Here is a 14,916-nt window from a genome sequence, read left to right as displayed (position 1 = left end):
TTCAAGTTTCTCTCCATTTAGTTTGATGTTGGCTACTGGTTTGCTATATATTGTTTTTACTATGTTTAAATATGGGCCTTGAATTCCTGATCTTTCCAAGACTTTTATTGTGAAGTGGTGCTGGATTTTGTCAAATGCTTTCTTGGCATCTAATGAGATGATCATATGATTTTTTTCTTTGAGTTTGTTTATGTAGTGGATTACACTAATGGATTTCCCTATATTGAAGTATTCCTGCATCCCTGGGATGAAGCCTACTTGATCATGATGGATGATTGTTTTGATGTTTCCTTGGATTTGGATTGCAAGAATTTTATTGATTATTTTTTCATTAAGGGAAATTGGTCTGAAGTTTTCTTTCTTTGTTAGGTCTTTGTGTGTTTTAGGTATCAAAGTAATTATAGCTTCATAGAACAAATTGGGTAGAATACCTTCTGTTTCTATTTTGTGGAGTAGTTTGATGAGTATTGCTATTAGGTTTTCTTTGAAGGTCTGATAAAACTCTGCAGTAAACCCATCTGGTCCTGGGCTTTTTTTGGTTGGGAGACTATTAATGACTCTTTCTATTTCGTTAGTGCATATGGGACTGTTTAGATCATTGATCTGATCTTGATTTAACTTTGGTACCTGGTATCTCTCTAGAAAATTGTCCATTTCATTGAGGTTTTTCAGTTTTGTTGAGGATAGGCTTTTGTAGTAGGATCTCATGATTTTTTGGAGTTCCTCAGTGTCTGTTGTTATGTCTCCCTTTTCTTTTTTGATCTTGTTAATTAGGATACTGTCTCTGTGCCCTCTAGTTAGTCTGGCTAAGAATTTATCTATGTTGTTAATTTTTTCAAAGAACCAGCTCCTGGTTTGGTTGATTCTTTGTATAGTTCTTTCTGTTTCTATTTGGTTGATATCAACCCTGAGTTTGATCATTTCCTGCTGTCGACTCCTCTTGGGTGAATTTGTTTCTTTTTGTTCTAGAGCTTTCAGATGTGCTGTCAAATTGCTGGTGTATGCTCTCTCCAGTTTCTTTTTGGAAGTACTTAGAGCTATGAGTTTTCCTTTTAGGACTGCTTTCCTTGTGTCCCATAAGTTTAGGTATGTTGTGGCTTCATTTTCATTAAACTCTAGAAAGCATTAATTTCTTTCTTTATTTCTTCCTTGACCAGATTATCATTAAGTAGAGTGTTGTTAAGCTTCCACATGTATGTGGGCTTTCTATTGTTTATGTTGTTATTGAGGAGCAGTCTTAGTCCATGGTGATCTGATAGGATGCAAGGAATTATTTCAATCTTCTTGTATCTGTTGAGGACTGATTTGTGACCAATTATATGGTCAATTTTGGAGAAAGTACCATGAGGTGCTGAGAAGAAGGTAAATCCTTTTGTTTTAGGATATAAAGTTCTATAGATATCTGTTAAATCCATCTGTTTCATAACTTCTGTTAGTCTCACTATGTCTTTGTTTAGTTTCTGTTTCCAAGATCTGTCCATTGCAGAGAGTGGGGTGTTGAAGTCTCCCACTATTATTGTGTGATGTGTGCTTTGAGCTTTAGTAAAGTTTCTTTTATGAATGTAGATGCCCTTTGATTTGGAGCATAGAGGTTCGGAATTGAGAGTTCATCTTGGTAGATCCTACCTTTGATGAGTAGGAAGTGTCCCTTCTTATCTTTTTTGATCATATTAGGGTGAAAGTCGATTTTATTTGATATTAGAATGGCTACTCCAGCTTGTTTCTTGGGACCGTTTGCTTGGAAAATTGCTTTCCAGCCTTTTATTCTTTTAGTCTGTGTTTGTCACTGAGGTGGTTTTCCTGAATGCAGTAAAATGTTGGGTCCTGTTTATGTACCCAGTCTGATAGCCTATGTCTTTTTATTGGGGAATTGAGTCCATTGATATTAATAGATATTAAGGAAAAGTAATTGTTGCTTCCTATTATTTTTGTTGTTAAAGTTGGAATTCTGTTCATGTGGCTAACTTCTTTTAGTTTTGTTGGAAGATTATTTTCTTGTTTTTCTAGGATGTAGTTTCCCTCCTTGTGTTGCAGTTTTCCATTTATTATCCTTTGAAGAATTTACTGTGTAAATTTGATTTTGTCATGGAATACTTTGGTTTCTCTATCTATGGTGATTGAGAGTTTTGCTGGGTATAGTAACCTGGGCTGGAATTTGTGTTCTCTTAGTGTCTGTATAACATCTGCCTAGGATCTTCTGGCTTTCATAGTCTCTGGGGAGAAGTCTGGTGTAATTGTGATAGGCCTGCCTTTATAGGTTACTTGACCTTTTTCCCTTACTGCTTTTAAAATTCTTTCTTTGTTTAGTGCATTTTGTGTTTTTATTATTATGTGAAGGGAGGAATTTCTATTTTGGTCCAGTCTATTTGGATTTCTGTAGGCTTCTTGTATGTTCATGGGCATCTCTTTTTTTAGATTAGGGAAGTTTTCTTCTATAATTTTGTTGAAGATATTTACTGGCCCTTTAAGTTGGAAGTCGTCACTCTCTTCTATGCCTATTATCCTTAGGTTTGGTCTTCTCATTTTGCCCTGGATTTCCTGGATGTTTTGGGTTAGGAACTTTTTGCATTTTCTTTGACTATTGTGTCAATGTTTTCTAAGGTATCTTCTGCACCTGAGATTCTCTCTTCTATCTCTTGTATTCCATTGATGATGCTTGCATCTATGGCTCCTGACTTCTTTCCAAGTTTTTCTATCTTCAGAGTTGTCTCTCCTTGTGATTTCTTTATTGTTTCTACTTCCATTTTTAGGTCCTGGATGGTTTTGTTCAATTCTTTTACCTAGTTGGTTGTGCTTTCCTGTAATTCTTTAAGGGATTTTTGTGTTTCCTCTTTAAGGGCTTCTACTTGTTTACTTGTGTTCTCCTGTAATTATTTAAGAAATTTTTGGTTTTCTTCTTTAAGGGCTTGTACCTCTTTACATGTGTTCTCCTGTATTTCTTTAAGGGAGTTATTTATGTCCTTCTTAAATTCCTCTATCACCATCATGAGATATTATTTTAGATCAAAATCTTGCTTTTCCAGTGTGTTGGGGTATCCAGGACATGCTGTGGTGGGAGTACTAGGTTCTGATGATGCCAAGTAGTCTTGGTTTCTGTTGGTAAGATTCTTGTGTTTGCCTTTAGCCATCCGTTAATCTCTGGTGTTAGGTGTTATTGCTGTCTCTGGCTGGGTCTATAAGCCTGTGTCAGCACTTCTGGGAGATCAGCTCTACCCTGGTAGGACCTGTGTGCAGTGGGCTGTGGATCAGCAGTCCCTCCTGGGTGCAGATGGATGAATAAAGGCTGCAGCTTCTGTGGTCTGTACCTCCCAGCTGGTCCCACCTGAGACCAGGGGTCAGAGCACTCCCTGGAGAGAAGCTCTCCACTTGCAAGAAAGGTGTGCAAACCATAACAACTTTTAATTCAAATTCTGATTTATACTTCTTAAGTATAAGATTACAGTCAAAGGAAACATGGAGTACAAGCTCCTTTTGACCAATCAACTGGTTTCTTTTTGTTACCACGTGGAAAATCACATGTTTTAGAAGTCATATAGGAAGGAATTATATCATGATTTTGATTTAGATTTTCATTTGAAGGAACAACAATACTCTGCGGACTGTCAGCTTGCCACAGCATCTGCTCTGGACAGAGCAGATAATTCTTCCCAGTATTGTTCTGTAACTGAGATGATAGATAGATTTTCAAAGTTGTTTAAGAACTTTCAAATAAATGCCCTAGTTTAAAAATTATAGAGAAAGTAACATACTTACAAAGTATATAGCTCCTGGTTCAGCAATTGCTGATGGGCCTTTCAAGTAATATGTCTTTTATTTTTCTCTTATGAGTCTTAACAAGATCCAGAGGCAATTTTGGCATCATTTCCCATTGGTGTCCTTTTAGTCTTTGTAACTGGCACAGAGCAATTGCTGAGAAATAACCAGCAACAATGTATCCAAGTCACCTACTTGTGAGAGACAGCTGGGGTATTGGTCCCCTTCCCTTTTATGCATTCTCAACCATATCATTCTATAACACAAGGCATGTCAATCTTGTAAATTTGTTGTCAAAATCTCTTTTCTCTTTCTTTTTTGATATTTGGCTTTATTTCTATGGGAGTCTATACTATTCACTTTTTTTCCATGTGTAGTATATTTCATATAATACACCTATGAAAGTGTATTTTATTAGTAATTATTTTATGAACACCAATATTTCAGCTTTACAAAGTATATTTTTTTCACTGAGTTCATAACATTACACATGTTTTAAAACTCTCTGAGGCTCTAAAGGTGTGCTGTGCACAGATTTACCAAGGTCATGGTCAGTGCAGTAGCATCAAGTGAGAACATTTGAATTCATAAGCCTTCCCTTAATAGCTAACTTGCAGAACTTCCTGGAGGGGAGAGGGAAGCAAGCCCATTTATGGTAAGTTGGTTGAGTTATGTGCCCTTAAATGCTATGTCAAGGAGCATGTATGAATTCCACAATAGATCAGAGAGTACAGAGCAGATCTTAGCATCAGAATTCTGATGGCTCCTTGGTGGGGCATTTGGACATATAAGCAGGAGTGCTAAATTCTATGATGCATGAGGAGAGATTTGAGAAGGGATGCACAGAGATGGAAACAGGAGAATGGGAAGAAAGTGAAAACTATGGAAATTTAGTTTAGAGCAAATGTATTTTGTGGTCTTATATTGTTAGGAAGAATGGTTTTAAATTCTAGAGATTGTAAGCAAAACTAATTCAAACTAATTATGTTTATTACACACAGAGAAAAATTAGCAATTATTATTAGTTCAGTTGGAAATATTTTGTGAATGCATTCAAGTTAGGAAAGATAAACAAATAACCCACAGTAATTAAAGTGTGTTTTGTAAAGAGACCTCAAAGTTAGTGTGTGATTCCTGACAGTACAAATATTCCCACTGTTACAATGTGGATGTCTTACTGTTGTAGAGTCTGCTATTGTGAGTTGAGGAAAATTGTGACTTGTTTTAAGATAGATTGAAAAAGTTGAGAGATGCATGTCTGAGATGTATCTCCTGCTGTAGCATTCACACAGCACTCAGAGGAGACCTAGCAATGGTAAGACATTGCCCATAGAAAGATTTTTGCTGTAAAACTTTCCACACAGAGAGTAGTTACAGTGCTCTGCTAATCTTAATGATGGTAGGAAAGATGCAAGAAGGAGGGAAGATGAGAACGAACCCTTTAAATAGGAAGAATGACTATATAGTCAGTTAATAATGATTGTGAATAAATGTGGAAAGGGGAATTTTAACTTAGAATAATATTTTAATGTATGAATATATATGGAAGTCTTTGAGTTTGGACCAGAAAAATAACATTCTAGAGTTTGCTTTTTGTTTACAAAATTTTCAGTTTTCCATAAAGTCACATGAAACCTTCTGCAGGGTCTCATCTAGTGCAATATTGGCACTCCTGTTCATAACAGGCTAAGAGGAAGTAAGAAAAACAATGGAAGAAAGACAGACATCTATAAGGATGAAAGCCAGGTGTGCAGGGAGTGCCACCTGGGCTTGTAGAATCCTATTGTTTTACTTTATTTGAACCTGTGAAGTTTTTATCCAATTATTAAGAGGGAAGTAGTAAAAAGAATATAAAAATTATATGTTTCCATCATTTGGAAGCTAGAGTTTCTCTTGGTCTCCATACCTGTGTGCACCATCAATCACCTCACCTCTGAGTCTCTGGCACCTTTTCCTTCGCAAGTTGAGGCTCATGTTTGGTGATTGTATTTTTAGATTTTGCTTTCTCCTGGTCCACTGTCTTTACCTCTTCAGTGCCTTTCTGCTCAAATACCTACGAGATTCCCAGATTGGTGAAAAGGAACCTCTCAACCTTGCTTTCTAGAGTAATAATCCAAAAGGAAAGTTAATATGCTTAATCATTGGCAGTTGCTATGAAGATTTGAGTGACTTTTCCAGGGCCATGATAAAGCACTGTGATAAAAAGCAACTCATGGAAGAATTTATTTTGGCCCATGGCTCCAGGGCAAATGTCCATCACAGCTGGGAGAAATGCTAACAGGCAGGTGGAGCAGGAAGTTGAGTGATCACAGCTTCAGAGTACACACAAAGCCGAGGGAGTGGACTAGAAGTGTCCCAAGGCTAGGAATCCTCAAAGCCACAAGCAGTCCACACTAGCTCCTCAAATGTCATGGCTCATGGGGAAACTAAATATTCAAACACCTGAGTCTCTGGCAGGGTACTCTCATTCAAACCACACCACATATATAGAAATTACTGCATAGACTATCAAGCTAACTATACTCTTTTAAAAGTAAATGTAAGCGTTCATCAGTTATTGAAACACTGATCCAATATCCTGTGTTCTCAAGATGCTTGTAGTCCACAAGAAAAACTAAAAATCCTAGGCTTTTAGGTTTGGAATGACATGGCAGGCTTGCTAATGCAACCTCTTCACTGTAGAGATGGGAGGGTTTTGTTCGTGTTGCTGTTGATACGTTGGCTCCTGCAATTCAGTATGTGGTTGAGGTGGTACTGGGTACCATCCCTGTCCCATCTTATTTTGATTTAGCATATAAAATAAGATCCTTTTCTTTTCATCTATAGTTTGGTCTTTTTCTAGAGTCACTTCATTTATCAAGACCAGGATCAACTAACAGGTCCTTTGAGTATCTTGCAAATTATTTCCTCCTTGGTACAATGTGCTTTAATTTTTTAAGAGTAGTTTTCTCTGAGGGTACTACTTAGTTCATATTGTTGTTCGTCCTAAGGGGCTGCAAACCCCTCAGCTCCATTGGTCCTTTCTCCAACTCCTTCACTGGGGACCCTGTACTCAGTTCGATGGATGACTGTGAGCCTCTACATCTGTGTTAGTCAGGTGCTGTCAGAGCCTCTCAGGAGATAGCTATATTTAGGCTGGCTTGCCCTTCCTTCAGTCTCTCCTCCATAGTTAATCTCTGCAACTCCTTCCGTGGGTATTTGGTTCCCCCTTTTAAGAAGGAATGAAATGTCCACCACACAGTTGTATTTGGGATCATGTGTATATACCAGTCTAGTGCACAAGTTACTGCAGCTGAACTACAGACCCAAGAATTCCTGTATTGTCAGAAAATTCTACCCAAACTATTTTGCAAAGGTATCCTTAAATTAAGCCAGCCAGGCTTGGAAATGCATGGATCACTAAGTTAAGCCTTTGAGAGACAGAAGAGGAAATCCTTCTGGGACTGACAAGTAGACTCTAGGTTGGTGAGTCTTGGGAAGTAATGGGTCCCAAGCATCTTCCAGAAAGTATGGCACTCTACAGCGCTAACAGCTTATTGTGGGATTCTTAGTTTGTGGAAGAAACATGCTGGTACCTTAAGAGAAATTACTTTGGAGGGACCAGGATTATAACTATATCCATTTGCATTGTATATGCAATTGTTATAGTTTTAGTATATGTAATAAATGTAATTTTTAAAATTAAAAAAAAAAAGAGTAGTTTTCTGATAGACTGTTTGTTCCTTGAACACACTTACAGTATGTCTTTAAGCTTCATATGTGGAACTTTGAAAGCTGCCTGCCGTGCACATATAAATAAAAACACAATAAATCGTATATTCCCTCCATACCATGGCTCTTACAAAGCACAATCACTGAGGTTTAGCACATGAATGTTATTGATGTACTTAATGACAACTTCTGGCTCTTAGGTAATGTTTATGAAATTACTGAGTATCAGTGTGAGGCAGATTTTTCTGGAGATATGTGTTCAGACAGCCTTAGTGGGTCATGCAACAGTTTTCATTTTGGGTTAGTATCTAAAAATCCAGTTTTTTTTTCTCTTGAAATTCACAATCATGTGCAAGGTATTTATTTATCCAGCATTTGTAGTCTCTCCTGAAACTACAATCCTATTAAATCCCTAGAAAACAAAAACAACAAATACTAATAAAATCTAGCTCCTTCACATATCATGCTAATTGTACCAAGTAAAATCAAATAATGGTAATAAAATATGATAGTATTATTTTCCCTTCAGAAGATCCATCACTGACATTATGTAAATATGAACTGAAAAGGAGGAAGATAAGGTTTGGCCATTAATGCCAGTGATCTATAAAGTATTCGGAAAGGATGTGCTGGATACCAAAGAATACACTGGGTATTGAAAGGTGGGGGGACCAACTTGTAATAAGATACTACAAGGACTAGCTCATGGTGAATTGATAACCACTGTTTAGTTAGAGTTTCTATTGTTGTAACAAAAACACCATGACCAAAAAGCAAATTGGGGAGGAAAGGGTTTAAAGAGCTTACACTTCTAGATCATAGTCTATCATTAGACAAAGTCAGGATTCGAACTCAATCAGGGCTGGAATGCGGTAGCAGGAGCTGACACAGAGGCCACAGAGCAGTGTTGTTTAACTGGCCTATTTCACATGACTTGCACAGCCTGCTTTCTTGTAGAACCCAGGACCAGCAGCCCAGGGATGGTACCACTCATCATGGACTGGGCCCTCCTCTTATAGATCACTAATTAAGAAAATGCCTTACAGCTGGATCACATAAAGGTATTTCCTCAACTGAGCCTCCTTCCTCTGTGGTGACTCTAGCTTGTGTCAAGTTGACACAAAACCATCCAGTACACCCACTGTAGGTTTGTCTGGGTGGTAAGTGACGGGGTATTGCAGGCAGCAGGGTATGAGAGACTGGTTAGGAAGCTGAGGCTAACTTCAGGAAATGGATATACTAAGGCCTGGGAAGTTTTTTGCTAATAAGGAGCTATACCGAGTTTTAAAGGTGATTAGTGACTTCTTTGGTGTGGGCTTTCGAAGCAAATTCTGGTTGCAGAGGGATGACTAGGGGCTGCTTCCTCTTCTTCACCTCCTTCCTCAACTGCTCTCCAGCTCAGCCCCTGTTTTTATCTTTATGAACTTGCCCCTCCTTTTTTTAATACCAGAACTCAAACCCAGAGACTTATGCATTCTATGAAAGCTGTCTACCACCAGCCCTCATCCACAACGTTGTTCATTTCTTCTTACATTTATATTTTCCATGCTTTCAGGCCTGTGTTTCTCCCATTAGAATACATGACTGATCAGAGCAAATTCAAACTCATTTACTCTTCAGTTCCCCACTCCTTGGATATTGGGGCACTTATGAAAGTCTGATGAGAGTATTATAGAAAATTAGAGTCTTACATAGCATTATAACTACTAGCAATGTTAGGTTGGAGTTGAGAGAAAAATAGATTTGGTTGAAGGGCACCTGTCTATTCTGAGTATCAGGAGGCTCCAGAGATGGACTACAGAAGAAAAGTGGGTGTGTGATTGTTTGGCATGTTTAGCTCCTTGAGACATAATCATGGAATGATAATTTTCCATAGATCAATTCAGAATTCTTTTATGTCTGGCCAGAAGAACCCTGACTGTCTTAACATCCAAAAATCTCTTTAAAAATTAACATATCTATACTATTTATCTGCTTATCTGAGCAAATGGCAATAATTATGCCTAATTTTTCTTTTTTACATTTATGAAAGCCAACCACCATCTTAATCACTGTTCACACATGGACCCACACATTCCTTTCAATAACTCTGTGAATACAATAATGTGGCAATTCATTTTTACCAATGTAGAAACCGAGGCACAGATGATGAAATGACATGCCCAGGATGACCTAAGCTAAAACCCTAGCTGGACAGGTAGGTGATAGGGTCAATGTTCCTAATCATTCCACCACACTGCCTCTTAAAGCCCAATTCACCTGGAAGAAAAATGAGTGTCTCTTTGTTGAAGCCAGGCAAAGCTGTTCATCAGCTAGTCAGACAACGGTCAGGCTGTCCTGCCAGGGGAATGCCCTGGAGAAATTGTCCTGACTGGGAACAAACCTGGAAGGAATTTTTTTTTTCAAGGAAAGAGATACTTGGTTGGATTTTTGCCTTTTTTGCCCTCTTTATATCATTGGCAACCTCATCAAAGCGAAGGCCATCTGAAAATTGAATTAATATTCTGTTTACCCTTTCTTTCAAATCATTTAATGAGAACTCTGGGCTCAACCCTGAACTCCTCGTTGAACATGTCCAGAGTCCAGTAGGTTGGCACTATGGGTGACATTTTGATCACTATTACACGTGTCAAATACATGACTTATAGCAACATCTATACTTTGTGCTTTTCTTATGCCCACCATTTACTCCACGCCCCACCCTGTTTTTCTCGTTCACCTTTTCTGGCCTTTATTTTTCCAATACTTTTAGTGCACCATTGTTTTGATTAAAAAAAAAAGAAATTGTTAGTTGTAATAAATCTATCTTCCCCTTTCTTTAAAATCCATCTGGAAGAAGATAACCAAAACAAGTGAATGTTGAGTTACCTCTCCCGGTATAATTCCGTGCTGTATTTATAAACTCGGAAGTATGAATTGCTCTTACTCTGAAATGAAATCTGTTCCACCATGCCATGATTTGTGTGTTTGGAAGTGTGGTAAAGTGTTTAAATCTGTTGAGTGGAGAATCGAACTCTCCAGACTGACACCTTCAGCTTGCTCTGTGGCTATGGCCTTGGGGAAATGAATGACTCTGGGGTTCAGTTTCCTTAGCTGTACCGTGAAGATGATGTCTGTGAGTGTCTCAAGGGTTACTTGATGTAGTACAGGCTGCCGTATGAACAACAATGTCTGGCATCTCGAAAGGTGTGCATGATGTTAAGTGTTTGTTGCAAGTGGATCCTGATGCTGTGGCTTTTACTTGTGGATATATACTTTCTTTGTCACTAAAAGTTGTAAAACTATTGTCTTTACAAACATTTTAGTCCTTTCTGATTGAGTGAAGTTAGGAATTCAGTAGGACACACTCTTAGTTCTTTTCTGTACTGTTTTTTTGGATGGTAAAGTTAGGCAGCTGGCGGGGGTGGGCCTTTAGGCCTCTTATAGACTACTATAACCAGATGACACAAACTCTAAATAAGAGTTTCCCAATACTTTTGCTTTGCTTTTAAGTTTCAAATAAGTAGTCATTCAAAACAAGGTTTTCCTCGTGCTATTTTGAAACTTCTGTTTAGCTTAGTGGGAGCTGTTTTATTTGTGAGTAAACATGAGAAGGCCCACAAGCCAGCTGGGGATAGGTGCATTGGAGGTATAGGGAGCAGGTAGCCAGTCCTCCTCTCTTGTTAAGAGTGAAACAGTGCCATCTGCTGACAGATCTCTACCACCTTTGAGACAAACTACACTGCAATGATTTTTTTCTAGTAATTTTCTTGATAATTATGAATTTCACCTTCTACTTGATTGACACGTAACAAACTCAAATTAAAGCCTCTTGAAATTCCCTTAGAAATCCAATGGGACATTTGCTTTCTTTTTTCTTTTTCAAGAAAAGGTGGGTTGTGGTCATTTGTCTTCACAAAACCTCCCATATACAAGTAGATAGGTTTGGAAAGGATCTGGCATTAGGCAGAGAATAGAGGTACGTCATCTTGCTAGATTTGAGCCACCTGTCTATGAGGCAGGCAGAACAACTACAGTTACAATATTTCACCAAGAAACTTAACGTTCAGAGTGGTTAGGCAACCATTCTATAGTCCCTTAGCTTATTGTGGGAAAACTGGAATCAGAATCCAGGACTTTGAACTCCTTTCGACTCCACAGAACCTTGCTCCATTCTTCCTCCAGTTGTTCTTGTCCTGTGTGTGTCTTAGTGTGACAACACTATACCTGTAGCATTGGTAGACATGAGGAGATGGAAAATTGACATATTATTAAGCATATATTAAAAATGAATTATAGGGGCTAGAGAGGTTGCTCAGTGGTTAAAAAGCACTGTATTGCTCTTCCAGAGGTCCCGAGTTCAATTCCCAACAACCACATGGTGGTTCATAACCATCTGTAATGGGATCTAATTCCCTCTTCTGGTGGGTCTGAAGATAGCTATAATGTACTCATATAAATAAAATACATAAATCTTTTTTTAAAAAAGTGAATTATATATAGGAGTCAACTCTCTTGATCCTTGGGAAGCATGATGGGTAAGATGCAGGGCTTTGCTCAGTATAGACTGCTACTGTTGGTTTCTCTTATTGGAAGACTAGTTTCTGCTACTGTGAAAATATTGTTCTTTTTTTGATTAATTTTTTAAAAAACTTTTTATTTATATTTTGTGAATTTCCTATCATACACTAAAATCCAACTCATCTTCCCCTCCCCTTACCTGCTCTCCACCCTTGTAACCTTACAGGTCCCCACTCCAACAGAGAAAAAAAATCTCATTGTGTCACAGTATGTCCCATAGTATATCTTTTTGTCCACACTCCTTTACCTGCAAATGTCCATTGCAATGACTTGTTGGTCTGGCACAAGACTTCTGGATCCTGGGACTCTTCTCAGATATCCTGTTGTTTCCCTGTGTCATGGAGATTCTGTACTTTTGGATCTGTAAGACTGGCTTCTTCGTGCTCTCCAGCAGTTCATCGATGGGGTAGGCCAATTCAAAGCCCTGGATCTGGGCCTGAGGTCTTATGTAAGCTGGTCAATCCTCTGGCTCTCTTATTCTCAAACCCTCAGGGCAGGCTGCCCAGCAACCCCTAAAACTAGGGCCAGCTCTACCCTCTGCCCAGGCAAGGTGCAGGGGCCCACTCTCCCAAATGTTGTTGCCAGTGAGGGACAGGGATTGTTCTCCCACTCTCAAGAGCTAGCTCTTTTGCCTGCCATAGATGCCAAGGGACGAGGGAGTGGAGAAGGAGGCCATCAAACCCTTAGGCCAGCTCACCTGCAGCCCCCAGACCTGGGGCAGCTCTACTGTGCTACCAAGATAAGGGGCAGGGCCAGCTCTCCCACTCTGATGACTCTAAAGCCAGCTAACTCTCAAGCTTGCTATAGATGGCAAGGGATGAGATGAGGGACGTGTCTCCCTCACCCATGTTACCATACTATGGTAGACAAGTGGTGGGGCCATCTTTCTCATGCTCTCATCCTCATTCTAGCTTGCCTACACCCCCACTGTCTGGGTCAGCTCTACTGTGCTGCTCAAGCAGGGTACAAGACCCAGTCTGCTGAGTGCTGTAGCTGGTGAGGGGCAAGGACGATTCTGTTACCACGACCCCATGGCCAGGTCTTCTGCCTACAGCGGATGGTGAGGGCAGAGACAGGAGGAGGATATTTCTCCCTCATCCACACCACTGCAGGGATACAAGAGATAGGGCCAGCTCTCCAGTGCTCATGTCTCATATCCTTGGGGCTGGCTCAACTGAAACCCCTGGAATTTGAGGGAAGAGAGGTTCATTTGCTCTCTTGTTCTCATGCCCCAAGGGCCAGCTCTTCCATGATGCCCAGATGAGGGGTGGAGCCAGTTCTGCACAGCCTTCAGTCATCAACATGTGCCCAGGGCAGCAGCCCAGTCCAGGGATGACATCCTGGCCTTGCTGCTGCAGGGCCACAAATCCAGACATTGCCCCCTGGTAGCAGTGCAAGCTAGGACCCCATCATGGTCCCCAGTGGTATCACCAGCTACTCACCTTATTCTGCTCCTTGCTATCGTCGAGTTGCTAGGCATTGAGGGATTTTGAAGCAATGTGATTTGAGAGATTTAATGTCTGGTGTCTTTAATCTCTGCATCTCCCAAGTCATTCTGTATAGGACACATTTTCTGGGCCCTTTGGTCTCTGTTATATTTTTAAATGCCATTGTATTGTTGACCAGCTCTCTTATATGTCAGTACACAGTGAGTTTAATACTTTGGGTATCCTTTAGCCTATCATGAGCCAACCTGGCCATGGATCACCTGCCTATAATCCCAGGCAATGCAAGGGTTCATCACAGAGTATTTTTTTAACCTATCTTATCTTCTATCACTACCAAGCTGGATATTTCTAATTAATGAATATGCATTATATATGCATTTTCTACTTTGTACTCACTTTGCAGCAGCTTAAATGAATATATGCATTTTCCACTTAAAGAGACCATAAAGCCTTTTTTGTTAGAATATACTTTACCGTTTTTAGTATTTTCTACCTTAGACTGGCCTTTCACATCCATCTGTGGTAGCTTTGTAAATACTGTGTACAATTTGAATACCATCTGAATACAATGCATCAATTTAAGGTCTATAATGCTGAAACTATTCCATGCAGTCATGCTAGGATCTTGAAACATCTAACTAGAGATTTCTTGGCCTGTTTCCTGGTAGGTGTGGCAAGTCTAACGTGGCAAGCCAGAGTACCCTGATGCATGAGTTTCATTCTATGATGATTGAAATGTTCTGTATTTTCTGGCTTTATACTCTTCTCCACAGCTTTTAGATTTGCTAAGCCTGCCATCCAAACCTCCTGGATCTCAAGTGAAATTGTGGTTAGTTTTCATCTCTCTCTTAGTTTCTGTTAGAAGTTTGAGCCCTTGTTCTGGGGAATAACTCATAACTGGAATCTAGCCAGGTAATGCTGCCTTTGTCACTCTGGCTAAAGTTTGCCAAGTTGGACAGACTTTCTTTGCACTCACTTTGCAGTAGCTTAATCAGAAGATATAATTACAGTGTGCTTTAGATTCCTGTCTGCCAGTACCGCACTGTGTGGTTTAGCTTGTCGATGACAGTCTACAGGCTTCATCGTCCTCCCTGTATGAAAAACGTGGTTGAGCTGCAACCTAATATTTCTCTAATTCCAACATCTGTACAATTAAAATATACAAAATTATTTCTGAGAAATTCTAGCCTAACTTTAAAAATGAAATAATGATATGGGAGTCAATTGAGCTCTTCGGAGTTGAGTCCAGAACTGACAGCTCTGATAAACACTTGTACAGTCTCCTTAATAATGCATATTCTGAAAAGTATTTATCCCACAGTAGTTCTAAAAAAAGCATTGCCCCAGATGCTCTGTCCTGGGGGATGCTGGGAAAACTACATACGTGCTGACTCACAGATAGATCCTCAGAGCTTCTATACAGAAATTCCTCGATTAAGATAGA

The 14,916-nt window shown here is 39.4% G+C and overlaps 1 protein-coding gene across 2 annotated transcripts in view; it reads left to right on the top strand.

Annotated features, from left to right (window-relative positions):
• The window catches only part of Adamts3 (ADAM metallopeptidase with thrombospondin type 1 motif 3), a 236,429-nt gene that overhangs the window by 183,642 nt on the left and 37,871 nt on the right, over positions 1-14,916 (top strand). The gene's annotated exons all lie outside the window — the stretch shown is intronic.

The sequence above is a fragment of the Mastomys coucha genome, unplaced genomic scaffold, assembly GCF_008632895.1.
Source record: "Mastomys coucha isolate ucsf_1 unplaced genomic scaffold, UCSF_Mcou_1 pScaffold22, whole genome shotgun sequence".
NCBI lineage: Eukaryota > Metazoa > Chordata > Mammalia > Rodentia > Muridae > Mastomys > Mastomys coucha.
Note: the sequence above shows the minus strand (reverse complement) of the source record. Positions and strands in the feature narration are given on the sequence as shown.